The sequence below is a fragment of the Symphodus melops genome (genome assembly GCF_947650265.1).
Source record: "Symphodus melops genome assembly, chromosome: 23".
In the NCBI taxonomy this organism is placed as follows: Eukaryota; Metazoa; Chordata; class Actinopteri; order Labriformes; family Labridae; genus Symphodus; species Symphodus melops.
This window is the reverse complement of record NC_136713.1, coordinates 5,445,136-5,465,766: the sequence shown is the minus strand read 5'-3', so window position 1 is coordinate 5,465,766 and position 20,631 is coordinate 5,445,136. Positions and strand designations below refer to the sequence as shown.

Below are 20,631 nucleotides of genomic sequence, written 5' to 3'. Positions count from 1 at the left end.
CATCTGCTTTCCTAATTATTATTTGATTGCTCATTAGGCCCTGCGTTCGCCTTCCTCTCGCATGCATCTGCTTTGTCAGTGGTGTGTGATTTTTCAGATGTGAGAGAAACAACAGTCCTCATTTAATTACACCGCCTCGCCAGAAACATTCGTCAACATTCCTGCGAGGATGCATGAGGACAAAAAAACAAAAAAACAAGCAGGATGATGTTTGTTTCTGTGAACTTAAAGTCCAAGATTTTGCGGTAAGAAACATTTTCATTAGAGGAACCCAGAGCCTCTGGTTTCCAGCAGCTGTCCCTGCAGACACACACCCTGCTTCCCCTCTCTTACGGGTGTATGATGTGTGGATGAAGGCTCTTTTTTTCCCGCGCCGTAATGACTGTACACCGAGATTTTCAAGGGCCCGCTCATGACAATCCCATTTTCTGTGTAATTTCATGGTTGTCTTCTTGAATGAAGATATTGGCTGCTCTGAAGCACGAGGTCAGAGTCTCCCTGCTCCGTTTTCTGGATTGTTCCGGAGTATGTTTCCCTTCACTTGATGAAAAGTAATTCATCATTTACACCCCTGAATTCTGCCACTTTTTCCTTTTTTTCCCCTCCTTCGCTCTCTGTTCAGTTATAACTTCCCTCCCTCTGTCGTTGGCTCTCAGCTCCCCCGTGGCACCTTGGCTGATGTTGAGAGATAGATAGGTTCGATACGACGTCAGGTCAGCCTTCCCCGAGAACAGGTTAGCCCTCCCAGGCCTGCTCGCCGCCCTCTCCCCGTGATAGAGTTTGTCACCTTTCTACCTCTGGAAGTGAGATCCTGTCAACTCCAGCATCCTGCAGGATCCCCGAAGTGGCTTTGGCACCCAGTGGGGCATGTGAGCTTAAAATTGATTTTTCTCTCCCGCCCCCCCTCTCTCTGTTTTTTATTCTCCTACAGATCTGCCAGGTTCCCTTAAGGGAGGCGGTTGACAGCCAGTGGAAGCCGACAGCCAATCAGGAGGCGGCAGCGGTGTAAAAAGACACCTAGGGAAAGTTTCCTGGAGCCGGAGGGGGGCAAAGGTTTCTGACATGTTGGAAAAGGAGGGGGATGCTGTTGCTTAGAGACCAGAGCCCCCCCCCCCCCCCTTCAATCCCACCTTGCACGGTCTTCACACTGCTCCAGCGAGGGGGGAAATTAACTGATGCACGCTGCCCGCCCAATACAACTCTCTTTTAATTGTCTCTTTCCTTTACAAAGCCTGAGAAATATTCTGAAGATATTGGTTCATTTTTTAAATAAAAGTAAAAGAAAAACACTATTATCAAATATGTTTGAGGGACTCTTCCATCCAATCCTTGCCCCTTTTCTTCTTCCCTCATTTGTTCATTCTTTCTTCTGGTATTTCTCCACCAGAGTGAAATTAATGGATGCACAGGCCACAAAGAATCCAGTTCTAATTGTTTGTTACTAAGAGAAAGTCGGCTGCCTGATCCACCTGGGTTCAATGTGTTGAAGCACACTGCTTCTAAAAAGCTCACTTTTGATTGTTTGAATAATCAAAAAACAAAACTTTTCCTTGTAAAAAGGTGCAAAAGACAAGAGAACAAAAACCTCCTTTTTGCTCTTTTCCAACCTTATTTTTCCACGTCTGACTTGATGTGAGGAGCGTCTCGTGTGCTGCTGAAACTAAATAATGAGGAAGTGTTTAAAGGTCCTCCTGCAGGCCTTCTGACATCTCTCACTTCAGTAGCAAACATTTCTCTAAAACTGACTTCTTATTGTTTTCCTCCGAAAGAAAGAACAAACATGTTTACTTTAAAGCTCTTCAGATCCTCTTCGTCAGTGATGGATCAAACACATATGGAGATTCCTTCAGCATCTCTCTGGTTGAACATATGTCCTGGTGTTGATGGAAGCACGTTTATTAGGCAGATTCCCTTTTTGTACCAGCTGCTGACATCTGCAGGGTGTCCAGAGTCCAATCAGGGAGTCTTTGAGAGGAAAACCCTCGAGACTGAAGAGAGACAGAACCTGATCATCACGTCTCATCGACACTCCGGCTCTCCTGTGACCCTCCTCTCAGAGTGAAACCTCCCCACACGCCTCCTCCCAAACTAATTCCTGAGTACTTAAGGAAATACAAAGAGGTCAGATTGATATCAGGGAGCAAATTACACCTACGGCTCAGGCTGTGATAGAGGCTCCTTCACGGTGGAAGGGGATTAGTCTAAGGTTAATATGTTCAGGCCCTGATAGGAGGGTTTAAACTATTGTACAAAGAGACCTTGAGACGGCTCGTTTGAAAGCCTTTTTGTCCCATTTATTCTGAACTCTGTGCATGTTGGATGATACGTGTCCATTTGTCTGTTTTAACGGAGAGAACCTGGGCAGCAAAGACAATAAGCAGGAAGCTGTTTACACCCAAAATAAATCGTATCGTGAGTTGAATCGTTACATCCCTCCCAGAATTCAAAGACGCAATTTGCAACAAAACCACAAATTCACGCACAGAGTTTAAAGGGTTAACAAAGAGAGAACGTCCTCTTTTCAGCCATCACTGGTTTCCATAAAGAAGAGGCTCATAATGAAGAACGCACCTGAGCATTTACACAAATGGAAGAATGGCTTTTTAAAGGCGCAGTCAACAATAACAATGATAAAACATTTATAGTCGATTTTCTGCCACGTTTAATGGTGTGTTTTTGGTTTTTTTTAAACGTGAACGTTCACTGAATTAGAGTGCACACATTAAAGCTCACGCGGTGCAACAAACCGACGAGGTTTATTTTTAAGACCGTACTTTGACGATGTCTGGATGTTCTTCATATCTGCTGTCTTCCTGCTGTGTTCACTCCACACTGAGGACATGTTTGATCTGCTTTTTAAAATAAATTTGCTTCTTGACAAATTCACAATTACACGCCTGTTCATGTGCGGGGAAATTTTGATGACGAGTCCACTTTTTGAAACTCTCCATTAAACTTTGTCAGATCGTGATGAGGTGACAGTTTCACTCTTTTACCTCCTCTGACTTTTGGAAACACTGTGTGTGTGTGTGTGTGTGTGTGTGTGTGTGTGTGTGTGTGTGTGTGTGTGTGTGTGTGTTCGCTTCAATTCTTCTGATGAAAACATGTCTCATGCCCTGAGCAGACAAACAAACTGAGACACTCACACACAGCCTCCTGGTCCTGCACATCTTCGCCTCGGAGCCACTGCAGCACCCAGGTGGCGGCGAGGAGGCGAGGCAGGAGAAGATGAAGAGCTGCAGATCTGTGCGTGTTTGACACGGCTCAACGAGCTGAGTGTGTCTGTGCGTTAACAGGAGAGAAAAATACATGCACAGATGGATTTTTAAGGGTTGGGGGGGTTTGAGAAGATCCTTCAGCCATGTTAAAGAAAGGTGAAGGGGGGTCTCAGACTGCGTCCACGACACGGCTGCTTCTGTCAGGTGATAAAGTCATGGACAGACTTTCCATCACAGCGGAGTATGTTTATTTATCTGCCTTTTTCTGCTCTGCCATGTGACATCCATGGTCCAATGACCAGAGGTTACCAAATGCTCCACCAAGCCTCGTGTCCACACGGCGAGCTACATGACAGCCACAGCTCTTGTATGGCTCTTCAGCACAGAGTATGTGCAAAACATAAAAGACTGGAAGAAAGGAAAGCGCTTTCACTGTTTTTTATTCCTCTGACAGATGTTTCACTCTGGAAGTGTCAGAGTGAAGAGTCACGTTTTGTTCAAACCGCATCAGGAGTTTTAGGGGAGAAGAGAAGATCTGGGCAACGAGAATTCGCAGCCAAGTGTTTTCTGGACATGTTTTTAGTATTTAGTATCTAGTATATGCTGGGAAAGCAAGTTAATGTGCAACAACAAAGAGAAACTCATTCAGAAGAAAAACCTTACGGCAAGGAAATACAGAGAGTTGAAAATGTGAAAGTCTCAAACTGCTGTTCATCTGCTACATATAAACAGAGCTGAGCTGCTCCCTGCAAAATGTTTTTTTTTTTTTTTGCAACATGTCTGTTGAAGTTAGAGGGACCTGTTTGACCTTTTTTCAGCAGCTTCCCTGACCAGATTTGACTCCCTTCGCTGCACATTTCTGATGGCCTGCACCTTCTCCACCTTGAACAGAGACCTAACACGATCATGGAGGTGTCGAGCATCATTTCTTACTTCTGTAAACACGCCTGCCCTCTCTCTTTTGCACTTCTCTCCTGCAGATTTGTTCCACAAGTGTGGGCTCTACCTGTTTACAGCACCAGGAGGATGCAGGTGAATTATCTCCCGCCTGCATGATTTAAGGGGCCTGTCTCTGCTGCTCAGACTTTCACAGTGTCTCAGCACCCATTAGCCTCTGCACCCAGCCTGCCACTACTGCATTAGCACCTCATTTCATACATTAAATGCTTTACCTTCAGGAGTGTGACAGCTGCAGCGTTATCTGTCCTCTTCCTCCTTGCTGCTGCTCTCTCACCTCGGCCTCATGTCTGCTTCTGAGCGCTGTGAAAAGGCTCCAGGTCCACACGGTCGGGTTTTTGGCCTCTAAAATGAGATTGCACAAGAGGCATATTCTGATAAAAATGATCCTTAAACCTGGGGGTTACAGTTGAACACGGCTTGCAGGTGCAGCACCTTCTTTATCCTGTTAGAGCTCAAAGTGTCACAGTGTCTCTGTGCCGCCATCAGCAGCCGTTCTGCACAGATTCACTCAATACAAGCAGTGTAAGAGCATCTCAGTGTACAGAAAAGATGACACTTTCATGTATCAGTGTGACGACTTGAATATCTCATTAAAATTCTCCATGACAAGCAGGTCTGACTTTCTGTTGAAAAGATGCTTTCTTAACTCCTTCAGGTCTTTTTCATTGAGAGAAACAGACGTTCACTCTGCAGAGCATGACGCTTTCTGCTCTTTCTGTGTCACTGTGCGTTACCCAAATCCAGTGCTGGATTCAATCAGACCATTTAGAGGTTTGATTGTCACCCTGTTTTTTAGATTTTACACATTTACTTTCCTCCAAATAAAAATGTTAAACTCCAGAGGGAACAAACTACTACTTCTACATCTTCTCCTTCAGTCTTATCGTTCCAGCAGGAACAGCTCCCCCTCCTCCCCTCTCGGGTGAGGTGAGCGGGGTGCTGGGTGAGGGGGTGAAACATGGTGTAGGAGGCACATGTGTGATGATAAGCTAAACCTCGTGGGACGACGCTGAACTTGTTCGCAGCAGTACTCTTCTATCCTGCAGCCACTGATGAGCCTGATACGTTTAATTGGGGTGGTCCATTTCCCATCATGCACCCCTCCACCACTCCTTCTTGTCATTTATACCCAAGCTAAGACTGTAGGCGGGGGGGAGGAAGAGGGGAAAGGCGAGGGGGGAGAGAACAAGATCCCCCCACAAAACAGAGATAAAGAAAAAATGTAATACTTCCACATTTTCCAGTGCTCCTTTCATCATTATTCAAAAATTAGTTTTTAATGCAATGAGTAGCTCCAATCATGTTAAGGTCTGCATGATTCAGATAGTATCATAATTACAATTAGATTACATTACCGCAATCAGAGAAAGGGGGGATCGTTAAGAGAAGGAATATAAATTGCTTTAGTTTTACAAGTACTGAGCAAGCAGAAATTTGAATTAATCTCCACTTAAACATCTTCCCCCCTCACAGAACTGCAAAGCATGCTGGTTTCTTCCAGGCCATCAATACAAATTAAGGCAGAAGTATGATTTTTTTCACTGCATCTGAGGGTCTTCACATTTGAAGTTTTTTCACCGAGCGCTCCAAACTCAAACGACGGATTGGGTTCAAAACTTTCTCAAGCAGAGGCTGGACGTTTCTTCAGTCCTGGTCGTCGTGTGAGAGTGTTAACAGGTCCGACGGCGGGCTGTGTTAAATCACAGCCATGAGCAAACGAGCGTGCTCCACATCTGAAAGGGTTAAATAATCGCGCATATCAAGACCATTCATGTCTTGAATGCTTTACACCTCCAGGTATTCTCTGCAGTCCAAAATAAAGTATTCAAATCAATCCTTATAAACACTCAGACACAAACACACTTTTTCTGCACAGTTGATCATATCTTACTTCTTATTCATGAAAATATCGGACTAAAGCAAAGTTGTTGTAAAACTAATTAATTCTCTCGATTAGTAACGTTTGATTTTAAATGTTAAGTGCCAGCATCTTGCTAAAAGCAAACTGTTTTTGGTTTTTTTGTTTGTTTTCAATTTCTATCTTTTTTTTGTAGTTTGCTATTTCAAAGCTCCTGGGCTGCAAAACATTTTCAAAAGAAATCAGATTTGGTTGCGTGATGGTAAGATGAATACAGTGATGAGTCTAATAAATAAGAATTGAATAAGCAGAAGTCGAGCGTTGAATAAACAGTTTTTTTGTATTCCAGCATCAAAGGTAAGAGAAGAGACGTCTCCTTTCACACAGTTCAATCAGTATGTGTGGAGGAAATTATGGGATTACTAATGCATTAACGTGTAAGCAACCCTTTAATGTTGCAGCTGGTTTAGGTAATAAGTTAATCATGTTATGTGTGTTATGTTAAATCATAATCTGTCACGAGTGCAAAAGGCACTTTTTTTATTCTTCTATGTGACTGCAGCCATCGATGAGCGTGAGGCAGAAAAACATCGGAGCTTTGTCCTGGTTCACTTCAGGTCTTCTCTCAGTCTGGGATCCACTTTGACATATTTAGAGGTCTACATGACTAGTACAGAATAGCACCAGTACTTTACTTACTTTGTGGCCTGCAGCTGTGAGCTGTGTAAATGGGCTGTAATTTTTTTCAGAATGATCTTTCGGGGAAACTGGTCATTTTCTCCAAATGCACTTTTAAAGATTCTGGTTGAAATTGTCTTCAGGTCCTGACAGGAATTAATAAATCATGTGCTCTGAAAAAGGAACAACGAAAATCTGTAGCAGCTGTAAACCTGTAAAAACATCAACCAATGTCTGCGACGAGGTACCAATCTGATGAACCAATCACAAGCCTCCCTGTCTTCCCATAAAACATCATAATAAAAACCAAAATAAATGAATAAATCAGTTCTGTAACTGCACCGTGATGGTCTTACAAACAGATATGTGTGACACCCACACTGCATCAAAAATCCTGTAATGGCCCTGCGATGTATGTATTGGTTGTATGCATGTAAAGAAAGTCTGCAGCAGTTGGCTGTCGTGTCAGTGAATGACTCACAGCAGCATACGGACAGTCCCCGTCCGCACCGTCCTCCACAACTGAGAAAGACTCTCAAAGCCCAGTTGGTCACATTGTGCCGGATTATCCTGGAGTGCAGAATACAATAAAATACAAATCAGCCTGAGACAGAAATATAAACCATCAGTGGAGCGCTGGGCGGACGATTAGGACTGAAGTTAGCAAATCCCTGATCCGCTAATGAATTAAGACTCCAGTGAAGAGCAGCGTTCCTTTCTTGATGACAGCTGACAATTTCTCTGAGCTCTCCCCTTCAGCCGCTCAAAACAACAGTTCTGCTTAATCGTCCTTAACGTATGAATGAAGAATTAAAACAAAGCACTTCTCTCTCCTGTTCCCCTCGCATTAATAACGCACATGATCGCCTTACTTATATCTGCACAACTTTTTTAACACACTCTGCCCATTTGCTGGATATCAATTACCTTTTCTTTCCCCCCCTGCTTCCTATTTATTCCCTTCTTAGGCCTCGATTGGAGATTAATGTGCGCTTCTAAATTACCACACATGCTGGCCATTTATCAGCTCGGAGAACAATCCTGCAGATTCATCCCAACGCTAAGTGGCAGAATATTCATGAAAAAGAGGAAGAAAGGAGTAATTTTGAACACCCTTTAATGATAAAAAAAAAAAGGAATTTCTCACTCTTGCTCATTTACTTTGTTGGGTTTTTTTGGTCATTGTTTTCTTGTGCGGCCACTCAGAGAAGGACAGGCTTCATTGTGGAGGAAAATCCTTCTTAATTTAGCTGAAAACATGGACTTATATTTATGGGAGGAAAACAGCACGATACATTACGGCCGTACAATGTGATAACGGTGATAGCACGGCGCATTGTGCTTGTTTGTAAAGCCGTGGTGCAGAGGCCCATAATAGAGCGGCATTCAATCCCTGACTTCAGTAATGAGTTGGGTAAACAGAGCTTTCAAAATGAGTTTCTAAATCAGTGCATGGAGGCAGAGGAGAGGGAGGAGAGAAATAAATAAAAAACACAGAGGCTGGGGGCTTTTGGTCGTCGACACCCCGGCTTTAATCAGGCATTAGGAAAAGGGAGTGAAGATGTTATGAAAATGCAGCGCTGGCCTTTGTTCGGCGTCTGTCATGGCATTGACTTCGCTGACACAATGCTACAATGCATGACGGATCAAAGTAATTAAAGTTCCAATAATTTACCTTCTTCTGTTGCGTGTCAAGTCTGCCAGACCGGCTGGCCCTTCATTGATTTCCTCACTGCTATCAGAGTGTGATCCTTAAAGACAGAGAGGCCGGCGTCTGTGTGTGTGTGTGAGAGAGAGAGAGAGAGAGAGAGAGAGAGAGAGAGAGAGAGAGAGAGAGAGAGAGAGAGAGAGAGAGAGAGAGAGAGAGAGAGTGTTTTAATAACTTGATATAATAGCAACGCTTCAGATGTTTAACCATTAATGATCACAGACAGATGACGGAGATACGGAGACGAGCGCGTCTGAACCCTTCCCTCCTTGTCAAATCTTCGCCTCCGTTGTGCGATGTCGCCTGTCAAGCGTGCAGCATTATCTCGCAGCTCAAGAGTGGTCAAATCAGAGCTCGTCTGCTTCACCTTGTTAAACTTTGGAATCCGGGAGGAAAACTTGGCTTTATCCGTAAATCCGTGGGAGATTCAGGCGCCGGTATATGCAAGGATTGTGAAATCATTATGGGTACACAGAGGAGTAATTCTGTCTGCCGTCTAGGCCTGGGATTGATGTGTAATGCTTAGGAAAGACTCCCTGCGTTGCCGCGTGCGTCCGCCACAACAGGCGGAATAAAAACTTCCCTCACTCACGCACTCGAGGTTACTCCCCCTCCCTCGTTTCTCGCTCGACAATGTGTCATTGTGCTTTTTGCAGCAGGTTTCTACGGTAGGCTACGAGGTGGCGGTGGAAGGAGGGAGGGGGTCTCTTTTGATGGCTTACCCCCCCCCCCCCTTCCAAAAAACGTCTCTCTCCTCCCCTGACGAAAGTTAAATGGTTGAAGTATTCCTGTTCTGAGATGTGATTAGCGTGTCACACATTAAAAATGCCATATTAAATAATCCCATCCTTCAGGCTTTACTTCCTCACCAGGTATTAGCTCAGACGGAGAATTATCCTAAGCTATTTGGAAGTAGGGAATCCACAGAAAGATCTTGGCACTCGGTGTTTGAATGTTCTATCTGCCTGGTAGGTGTGATACTCAACCGACTTACAGCACAGACAGCGGTGGAGGAAGTCGGGCGGCGGCGCTTATAGCTCACCGCAGCCGCCGCCAGGTTTCTCTGTTTCTAATCTTGTCTCTCTTCTGCTTCTCACTCACAATTTTCCCAACACAAATCGAGGCTCAGTGTGATGCAGGGATCGAAACCAGAAGAGCTGTGATCCCATTATTCGTTCAGATCTTATTGAAGGGAGTCACAATTTCTCAATGAAATGAATCTCAGATCGGATCGTCGTCCACAAAGCGTCCTGGAATGGGGATGTTCCAGTTTGGGTTTCCTTAAATTCATTGATCTAAGATCTACATCATGATACAAAATACACTTAAAACATGTTTGGTTTGGATGCCTTGGGGTGTCTTTAAAAAGTTGGTAGAAGAAAATGGTGAATTTAAAGCCTAAAATAGTCTGCTTTATTAATAATGATTTGATCATGAATGCTTATGAAGAAATGATTACATTTATGTCTCTGCATCTTTGCAACAGGGACAAAAACTGAGACTTCAGTGTCTCCAAATATCCGACTCTGCCTTGAGGTTTGACAAGATGTTCAAAAGAAAAAAGAAAATGACTTTCTTAATCTTCTGTTTCACTGTATTATGACTCCGTTTCAACATCACGATGACCAACTCGATAAGAGTGGAGGATCACGCAGGCTTGCAGCTGAAGAGTTTTTACATCTGATAAATCCATGTGACTCATTTACAAACAGATTACACAACTGCAGCTGAAGATGAAACGGAGCAGGACAGAAGTCTTTATCTTGTGCTAACGTGTCAAACGTCGCCTCGGGGACGTGAAGTGAAATGATGGAGCAATCAGAAAGGAGAAATAATGTTCGCCGTATGTTGTTTTGATGTTCAATCTGATCCGGAAAAGGGCCCTTAAGGTTGATTTTGTTACAGCTGATGGAAACTTATCGCTACGCTGGTTTGGAATTTGTCAAGGTCAGACATCAGGGGAGAACATAATTGAAGTTTAGACACTAGAAACTATTTAAACAGTATGTAGGTTTAAAATAAAATAAGTGAAACATGAGTGAAAGGGAGTTTCCAGCATGTTAGATATCACAAAGAGAGCTGGTTTGTTTTCATCCGTGGTTGGAGGTCAGCGCCCTGTGGCTGCGGATGGCTAATTATCATCGCACAAATGGGTCAGGGTCGTCATTACTTCTGGTAACATGATCGTATTCAACCGACATGTTTTTTAACCCGCTATGACAATGGAGCTTCAGTATGGGAGAAAGTTTCCCCTCCAGTTAAACATTTGCTACGCGGTCACAAGTCTCTTAAAATCTGTACTTCACACACACTTGCTCATGAGCTTCTTTGGCTGGTTTAAGAGAAAGGAAAAATGGAACTGACAATACATTTGTTTTATCAGAAGGGGGAAAAAAAGACCAAATAACAACAACTTCTTTAATTCCTGTGAATGCCTCTTTAGTGTGGAGTTCAAACGGTGAGACATCTTCGTTTACCAGTGTTTTTGGAGCTAAATAATCGTTTAATCATAGAGTCAATAAGCAAACGCGTCAACCTTTAAATTTCAACCCAGAAATCGCAAACAAGTGACCCTCAACAGAAGATTTACAGATCTACATTCTTGTTCCTTCATGACACAAATATGTTACTGCCTCAGAAATCAAACATAAAGAGTGAGCAGTCTGTCATATATATATACATGTCATATATGTGGTCAAAGTTTCTAGACAACTCTGCTAAACGTAGGAAGAAACTGATTGATGTGCAGGGTCGCATCTTCCCCTCTAAAATGGGGAGCTGGTGTTTACTCATAGTCACAATCGTAGGTCTATGTAAGAGAGAAATGTAACTGTCGGGCATTTGATTCCTGGAAATAAAAGTAACATCTGTATCAGTCATTTTCCATCAGGAGCTATTTCAAACAGATAATTATTCCATTGATGGGACTGAACCAGCCTTTGAGTGCAGCTGGCAGAACAAAGATGTCTCTATATCTATTTTCATACATTTATATTTGTTTAGCCTTGGGGGGGGCTTTGTCCTCTAGGAGGCAGTGTCAAGGAAACAGTGGAGGCACTGAGGTTAAACCGCCTATGTCTATACGTAATGATGGGAAATATGTATATTTACGAGTGTTATTTATCCATAAATACACGATTTTATTGCTATGTAGAAGAACATAAATTCTTCATTCAAATGTCCGAATATAGACGAATAATTAGTGAAATTAATGTCTATTTTATTAAAGTGAATCCTCTCAGGAATAGTCAGAAACTCAAGCCAGGTGGCAGATGCCGCTCGGAGGAAAGCAAACACCCATTTGTGTTTGTTGCATCGGTGAACATTGTCCATCAACTGTGGGCCTGTTGTGATGTGACCGGGGGCAGCCCGAGTGCAGAAAGCTCCATGTGTCTCCTCACTGTGTCTCTTTAAACGGCTCTAATGCAGACCGGGTTGTTGGGGTTGGATTCCAAATGGAGCCAAACAACATTTAAGAGGTACTTTTTATGAAAGGATTCCCAGACGAGGCCGTGTTACAAGAAGAGTCTGGGTTTTGTGTGGTTGTATTTGTGTAATTTGAGAGGCGCGTAATGCTGCTAATACAGTTTATTGTGTTGAGTGTTTCTGAAGACAGAGGAAACGACGCTTCTCTTCTATTTGTCTTTGACAATGCACGGATGGATTACGCACAGAAACCATGAGTTATTCAATTTCCACCTGGAGAAGCTTAGCTGGGCGTTCATCATAATTCGAGCGTATCTGCTCGATTGGATATAATTCACACCTCGACGGAAGCTTACACCTGCTTGAGGGAATTAGGGCTGAGGCCTTTAATAAACGTTTAAACCTGTCAGACAAATGAGATAAGTGCATTCATGACCTGTTCCTCCTGTTCGCCGCCTTAATTCCGTCTGAGGGAATACCTGCCGATGGTGGGGTTTCCTGATGCCGCAGAAAGGGGCCCTTTGCAGCAGCAGGGGGCCAATTCAGCGTCAAAAGCAATTAGAAATATATTTGACGAAGGTCGTGAGGCGTCATGTGCAGTGACAGGAGTGACGGTATTTGGATGGGAGGGAAAGAGGGAGGTAAATGCTCGATTTTTCCCTCATCATCTATTATAAAAGCCTCCCCTGGAGTGTGTGTGTGTGTGTGTGTGTGTGTGTGTATGTGTGTGTGTGTGTGTGGGGGGGGGGGGGGGGGGGGGGGACAGAAAAGGAGGGGAGCAGGGCCATGAGCGGGGCCTCGCTGAAAAAGACAGTAAGCGGATGCTAACTTCCCACTGAGAGAATTTCTCCAGGTCGAATGCAAAACGCTCCCGACTAATCATCCGCGCTGTGGAAACGCCAGCTGCGGCCCGTGGTAGGATTATCATTCTCATAGACCTCTTACCGAGCTTTTAGCTAAATGAAAAATCTGCTTCATAGCCTAGGGAGAAGGCAGCGTGCAGATAAGAAGGAAGAGTGTTTACCGAGAGGCAGCGCCGGTAAAAAAAAAACAGAGCATGTTTTTTCCTTTCCTCTGCGATGTAAAAATGGTAGGGGAAGAAATCATTAAGCTGCGAAGGAAAGGAGAGAAGATCAATGTATTTACACGATTCATTTGTGACAAAGTTCTTCTGGGCTCATTAATTTAATGTTTCTGTCTACCTTCTGGCCTGAGGGCAACACACAATTTGTTATTCTATTGTTCCCCGCTCCTCTCTTCTAATATTTCCCATTACAAAGCCGACATACGAGGCTGGATCTCAAACGGCGGCGGATAATCACATCTTTATCAACCGGACTCCTCGCCACCTTTGGGCGTGATCAAATGAAATAATCAGTTAGAGCGGGAGGCAGAGGTCAGCGGAGTGGGGGTAATCTTATGGGGCTCTTTGCCCTCCCCCAGACAACACACACACACACACACACACACACACACACACAGAACCTAAGGGTAATGGATCTCTATTAGCACTCTATTACCGACATCTGTAACAACGGAGCAGTGCGCCAAACATTGCTAACAAGGGCAATGTATTTGGAAGTCACTAGTCTGCTCCCTGCGGACGCTGCCTCTCATTACAAAGCTATCAGGACCATTCTGTTTGCCCGGACACCACCGCAAAGGGGGGCGGACGGCTGAGCACGAGGGAGGAGAGGGGGCTGAAATAACAATTAAAGGCCTGTGCTGGTCCCACCGCAGAGCTGTGAGGGGTTTCTGTGGAGTCCCCAGGGTGCCCTAGAGGTCTGCTCGCTCTTGACCCTCCTCCTCTGATCTGACGGGAGACAATGTCCGAGCAGGAGCTTTTGTTTATTATTCTGAGACCTAATTCGTGCTTGACTTGGAGGTTTCAGAGTCAAACGTGAGTGGGAAAATGCGTAAATGATTTACAAGTCGAGGGATTGGTGTAAATATTACCGAGGAACGCCACTGACACCCCCCCTCCTCCCTCCTTTAAGGTTGATTTCTCATGCTCTGCTCCAGTCTTAATCAAATAAACCTTAAAGGAGACCAAACCAATTTTGCTCAGGAAAATAAAAGGGCTTTGTGTGAGCGAGTTCAAAGTGATAACGCAGTGTAGAGGCATTAGATACAGTCTCTGGGAGTGATATTTTGATATTGACACAGACTCTTTTGAACTGAGGGATCAGGGTGACACGAGCCCTGATATTAAAGACATAGCCCGAGGGCGAAAGATGGGTGCTGTCTTAGGAATCAAAGGCTGAAGGTGCCGCTCTGGAGCTTCATGAGGAAAAAAAATATTCCTCTCTGCTGACGTTGTCGGTCACAGTGTGTTTAGATAAACACAGAAAAAAGGAAGGGTTTAGCATAAGTCCATGACAGCCTGATGCTGACCGTATGTAGCCCGTCAAACAATGCAGAAATACCCCCAGCATGATTAATCCAATTGGCATTGGAGCCAAACTTGTAAACTAATCTATGCATTAGCCCGGCTGGCAGCGTGCACACAAACGCTCCTGTGGAACCTGGAGTTTGGTTGTGTTTGTCGCCTGCCAGCGATAAGAGCTCCACGCTGGGAGAGGAAAAAAAAAAGTGGGCTTAGCTCCTTTTCTTTTCAAACTGGAATCACTTTAGTCCATTTATCAGTCTACCTGTCTCCAAGACCTATTTAAGATTAAGGTCAGCAGGGGGAAGAAAAACTCCCCTCTCTTCGGTCTTTGGATACTTTAAAAATTCATAAGTCAAGAGGCTTAGGCTTTCTCAGCACAAGTCTTCCTAACAATGAGAAGTCTAATATTTTATGTAAGAATAGCTGACAGGAGATTTTTCCCCTTCCTCTCCTCTTGCTCTATTTTGCTCTATCAAAGTCGAAATACACTCGCCGGGTTTGACAAGAGCGTTGACGGAAAACGCTCCCTCCTGATGGACACAAATCCATCCCGATCACATCACATGCATATTCCAAAGATGGAGAAAAAGAGGTGCACAGTTCCCCTCACATGTGTAAAATTAAAGTCGGAATAAACCTTTCAGTATGCGTCCAGATTCTCAGACTTACAGCTGAAGTATTTCTCTTCTCTTTTTTTAACTGTTGTGCCAAGTTGTACAATCTTTGAGGTCGAACTCACAGTACAGCAGCTGCCATCTCTTTTGTTGTTATTCCTGCTGAATTCATTATAGCTGAGCTGCTTAAGCTCACAGTGCAGAGACAGTGGTGAGAGCACACTGATGCCAACGTTTCCTCCTTATTATGGCTCCAATCACGCTTCAAAAAGTTTACTGTGACAATTAAAAGAAGCCAAAACACAACAGTCACAACAGAAACTGAAGCTATCGGAGGTGAACATCTCTTCATCTTCAATCACCCTGAAGCCAAGAAATGAGGAAAAGAGAGAGTTCAGAGGCGTGATCCTTTGACCTCTGAAGAGAAATGACCCTGTTGGTATTTTTAATTTTTTTGTGAGGTCATCGCCGGCACCTTGAATCCATACAGCCCAAGCTAAGATGTTACGTAAGAAAACACAGCATAATGAGTTATGAAGGATGGAAAATATCCTTTTTGTTTTTTTAAAAAATGCAAAGGCTAGGCTTCATCACGTTTTGCTCATTGGAAACGATGTCGGAGTCACTGGTCCAAACCAGTGTGGAAATGTGAATAAAATCCTTCTTTGAAGGTATCTGAGGTCTGTTGAGTTTTCCAGCTCTCAAGATGCTGACTCTATGAGCAGGGTGCAAACGCAAAAGTTCAGCCTCGAGGAAACGATTCAGTCATTCACGTTGTGTTTTTAACAAACCTTTTACACACTTTATGGTAATGACATGGACTCTGTAGATTTTTACTGTGAAGGAATAAAGTCCCCAGCTTTCCGTTTTTTTTTTTTTGGTTTTGGTTTTTTTTTTTCAGATGGATTTGATCAGGATTGTGTCAAAAATGTCCTCCTGTCTGCGTGTCGTTTTAACACGTTTTAAAGAAGTGAACATCATCTATATGAGAGCAACATGATCTCTTTTTGTTTCCTCAAGAAAATAGGCTCGATGGATTTAGAGATGATGATGTAGAAGGTGTTGAAGATTCATTAAAGAGCAGCATGCTCGATCCTGAAAGGTGTTGGTAATGAGACAGAACGGAGGTGAAAACACGGAAAGAGTACGGTCCCTGCTCTCTTGCGTCTCGAGGTAACACTTTTTGTGAATTTACAAATGATGATTGATTGATATTTGGATTTTTCTGGAGCCTGTTTTCTTTTTCAAACTGCAAACGTAGTTTAAACAGACTCCACATCCTGTCGAATGGATTCACAGGAACGACGTCTTGCTTATTTTTGGTTTCATCTGTGCAGCCAAACATCTGACGGCTCGGTGTAACAAAGGTCCAAATGTGTTTCTTGAACGATAACATATGCATCTATGAAGTTTCTTTTTCAGCACTGTCAATAAATAGTCCAAAGATAAGCAACAAGATGCTAATTAAAACAAAAAAGCGAGAGGACTAAAGGATGAAAAGAGTGAGAGCAACACAAACTCTGAGGGAGGAGAAGGAGGCCCGAGCTTGTGCGCCCACACACTCCTGTCCTGTTAATAATCTATACTGCACTCACTTCCTATAATGCAGAGAAAATCCCAGAGCAGTTCAGCGGTGCAGTTAGCCTACAAGTAAAAGCAAATGCCTTGCAGTCTTGGCTGCTCGCCACCAGCTGGTGCTCCAGTCAGCTGTAGGTAAAGAAAAGAGTGCAGGAGAAAGAGAGAGAGCGTGTTTTACATACTCTCAAAGCCAGGGGATTGGTTTTGGACCGATGTCAAATTTTTCAGAAAATTCCGGGAATCTCTGAGTACTTCTTACAGCTCGGATGGCGGAGGAAGTCTGCCACGAGGTCAGATACAGCTTGAGGAGTGCGGAGCGGCATTACAGCGCATACTGCACTGAGGTTTGGTTGCACATTAAAAGTACTGTAGCTGAGCTGAAAGTTATGAGGTATCACAGCAGTGTTTTCTATTAGAGATACCTCAAGACATGTAAATAGGGGTGACTGTAGGTCTTTAAGGGTCAAAAACACACTTCACCTGCACAAACAGCTTCTTTTTCTTCAGGCTTTTAACATGTCCGACATCCCCGACCAAAGCCCTGCTTAAACAGCAGCATTTTTAAGGAATGGCTTAAAAAAAACATACTTTTAATTAAACAATAAAATTAAAGGAGAAAGCTAACGCTCTTCTTTATGGCTCTATCTTTATGTTTAATACCTGAGGCTGATACTCAGCCCTCCCCTCCTGCTCTATTTGGGTCATTGTGTTTGTGTGTGGGGGATTCAGGGGGCGGTGGGAGACGGGTGAGGGAGGGGGGGTGTTTCTAAAGAGGGGGGGTTAGAGGCTCAGCATAGACTCACCAATAAATATGCCAAGCTGCTTTCTTTCTTTTTTTTTTAAGGAAGAAAAGAGAGATTTACATGAGCAATATAATATTCTTGTGTGTAAGTGATATTTGGGCTGGGTGTGAGGAGAAAAAATAAAGGACCCCTCCCCTTTAGTGAAGCTAAGTGAGAGCACTGAAAGCGTAAATGTAGAAATTAATTTTAGGAACAGAGATTCACTGTTAAGCATTTTCTTTAATTGAATTTGTTTTTTCTGAGAGCTCATTTCTGAGTCGGGGCGGCAGAGAGGATAAAATTTGTTTTTCTGATACTTACTTCTCTCCATTTCTAAAAACATTTTTAAACACAAATCTTTATTTTCCACCCGCTGACCACAGGCCAGAGGTCGATATTGTGCTCCAGCACGCCTGGATACACACTTGGCAAAAGAAAATTCTGCTAAATCCTACACATCAAAGGGCTCGTGTCAAATCCCTGCAGTCCTTTATGTGAACAGTTCATCCCCAAACATTTCTAATTTCATGTCTAATGACGCCTATTCAGGCAGCCAGCGTGCAATTTTCTTGGAAACTCCAGAACAACGCTCTCCCCCTGCAGCCGGGTATCTCGTCGGGTGCAGCGTGTAGGTGCAGGGGCCGGCCTGGGCTCGTTTTCAACGTATAATATGTTAATGTAATGAATGCCACTTCAATTAGTGCAATCACTTCATGTTCCAAATGGAAACGCTCGGTGGCAAATGACAGGCTAATCTGGTCCACGCTGGATTTACTCTCCTGCCGTAGGAAAAGGGGGAGAAAAGTTCATTCGAGTACAGTAGTTAACAATACCTCCTCATCACCTTGAGGCCATATTTAAATCCGCCATTGAAACATAAACCCCTTCTTTCTCCTCCGTTTTCTCCCTTCCTTTTTTTTTTCCCCCCAATCAAAATGAAACAACCTAGGCCCCGGCTAATTAAGTGTGTGAATATCTGGACCCTAATTAACATATTTGTGAGACAGGCAGACGCAGGGAAGGGCCTCGCTGCAGCTCCCGTGTTTGCTCACAGCTTGAGCACCGTCGCAGTTTGAAAAAAGACACACAATAAAAAAAAAGCGATAGGAAACCAAAGGCTCCAGGTCTGCACAGGCCCCTCCAACACAGGGGGAGAAAATGCCAGTAATTGGATGACCGTCTTATTATCCCTTTGTTGGTTGCAATTCCCTGATTAGCATTTTGGAATATTTTAAATTATAATCCAGGAATTAGGGGATTTTGCTGGGGTTTTTTTCCGCAAACCTCCCCCCTCTCTCCAATTAGCCTTGACGCTAAGCAGGAGGATGAGCCCGCTGAGATCTTTTACACACGTAGCCAGGTAGAAATGGACCTCATTTTGTAAGCAGGTGTACTAAAGAGGATATTAAAAAGGTGAAACAATTAGGGAAACAGAGTTTAAACTGCTCTATGTTGAAAATCCTCCTGAAACTTTCTGTGCTGCTGTCACTTGGGTTTACCTCATCTGTGAGCTCATACTGCCTGTTTTTCTTCACATATACACATCAAACCATTTCAAAAAAAGCTTATTTTTTCACACCGTCTGCTCCGTCAAATATTTACGCATTAAATTGTGCATTTCACAAAGGCCCCATTGTTGTCCCGCACTCTGATAATCTCGACTGATTTTTGATTTCTCTGTATTTCTGGATGCTTCCTGTTTATTTCGCTCCAAACTGTGACGCTTTTACAGCGTGGAAGTCTTTTCTTTTGATTGTTTCAGGGCATTGTGGGTAAGTGAGTGCCACTGGGTTAGGTGGCTGACAGGGATGTAAATACAGATATTATATGTGGGTGTAAGGGAAAGCTTGTGCACAGGCCAGGGTGTGTGTGTGTGTGTGTGTGTGTGTGTGTGTGTGTGTGTGTGTGTGTGTGTGCGTGCGTGCGTGTGTGTGTGTGTGTGTGGAGGGAAGAAGGCAGCGGCCCATGTCGTCCCAGGCCTCCTCTAGTTAATTGGAAACGTAGATTGTTGAGTCAGCGTCAGCGCTCTAATCACAGGCCTGTGTCTGAAAAACTAAAGAGACTTTACTGAAGTACATTTAAAATCACAGGCCACCAAACTTGTGTGTGTTTGTGAAGATCATTTAAAAGAGAACGAAGTGAAGGACGCAGGAGTCAGACTCCAGTTCTAAAAGTGTTTCATAGAGCCGGGCAATCAGCTCAAGAAAAAAAATCCCACAATGTCTGTTTGAGAGCTTTCAGCCTCGCGGACACAAACCGCAGACTCTAAAAATAACCTCATTGGACAAAAAGTACAGAAGCGTTCTTCCACCAGTAATGGATTAGGGAGGCAGGAACAAAGCTCCACTCATGACAACATGTTTACTACGACAAGACAAGTTTGTCCCAATTTATCCTTTTAAGCAGAACTCGTGCAAAAAGCTGAACTGAAGAGATGTTTTTGTTTCCGACTCGCACACGAGATTGTGAAAGATCTGATGTAACAAAACATTCAGCAGCACCTTATGAAAGTGTCGACCACAGTATCCCTGAAGGTCCAAACACAACAAACAAGAATGAAATGTGTTTTAACCTCGACTGAAATGCTGTTTTCTGGGCGGTTGTGTATTTTTTTTGACATGTTTTGTTTTGGCAGATTTCTTTGGGGTCTTCAGAAATGTCTTTGATGTTTTTTGCATGTTAATAACTTTATGTTATGTTGTCACTTTTCTTGATTTTGATAAACTTGTATTTCATGTTTGGTAATGTTGTAGTTTTACCGACTTCTCAAATGTTTTTGAATCTTCTGTTCTATGATGCAATTCAAGCAATGTACAGTATTTGTGTTTATCAATACTAAGTGTCTGTTTTCTTAAGTGTTTTTGAAATTTCAGGGTGCAGGGTTAGAAAATTATGTTGTGCTTTAATACGTGTTTTTGTAAAGTTGACGTGTTTCTGAAATGTTTTGTTTCTATTATATTTCCACGATGGGGCGGGTGTGAAAAGTGTTTTCTGAACGTTCCATCTTCTCAGATATTTTGTCCTTCAGGACCACCGTAGCTAACAGGCAACTTGGATAAACATGTCTAAACTGGCAAATGTTTACTGCGTTTCATCGCTTACCTTAAAGGTACAGTATGTCAAAGCCACCACTAGGGGGCTCTCAATCAAAACAATAAGAAAAGACGTCGAGGATCAAGGGCTATCGAGTTAAAGACGCTGGTCTGTGAACTCAATAAACTTGCTATTATTAAAGTGAATAAACACAAGCATATAGTAAATAAAGTTTTTGATTATTATCAAACTATTTCACCAGTTCTACAAATGTCTATTTGAAGAAAATGTCCATTAGCAACAAGACTAATTATAGAAATGATGGCCCACAATCCCTTGACACTCCTGACATGTTATGTGACATTTTAAATAATGTGAACGTACTTC

At 43.3% G+C, this 20,631-nt stretch overlaps 2 protein-coding genes across 6 annotated transcripts in view; both read right to left on the bottom strand.

Annotated features, from left to right (window-relative positions):
* orc4 (origin recognition complex, subunit 4) overlaps nucleotides 1–20,631 on the bottom strand; it is a 213,585-nt gene that overhangs the window by 64,412 nt on the left and 128,542 nt on the right. The window lies entirely within an intron of this gene.
* Nucleotides 1–20,631, bottom strand: part of zeb2b (zinc finger E-box binding homeobox 2b) — a 332,710-nt gene that overhangs the window by 283,986 nt on the left and 28,093 nt on the right. For 3 of the 4 annotated variants that reach the window (XM_079336136.1, XM_079336141.1, XM_079336138.1), the window contains exons 3-4: nucleotides 8,390–8,488; nucleotides 4,391–4,520 (exon numbers count right to left, since the gene is read on the bottom strand). The gene's annotated coding sequence lies outside the window, so the exon portion shown is untranslated. The remainder of the gene's footprint in view (nucleotides 1–4,390; nucleotides 4,521–8,389; nucleotides 8,489–20,631) is intronic. The other variant, XM_079336139.1, reaches the window with a different exon arrangement.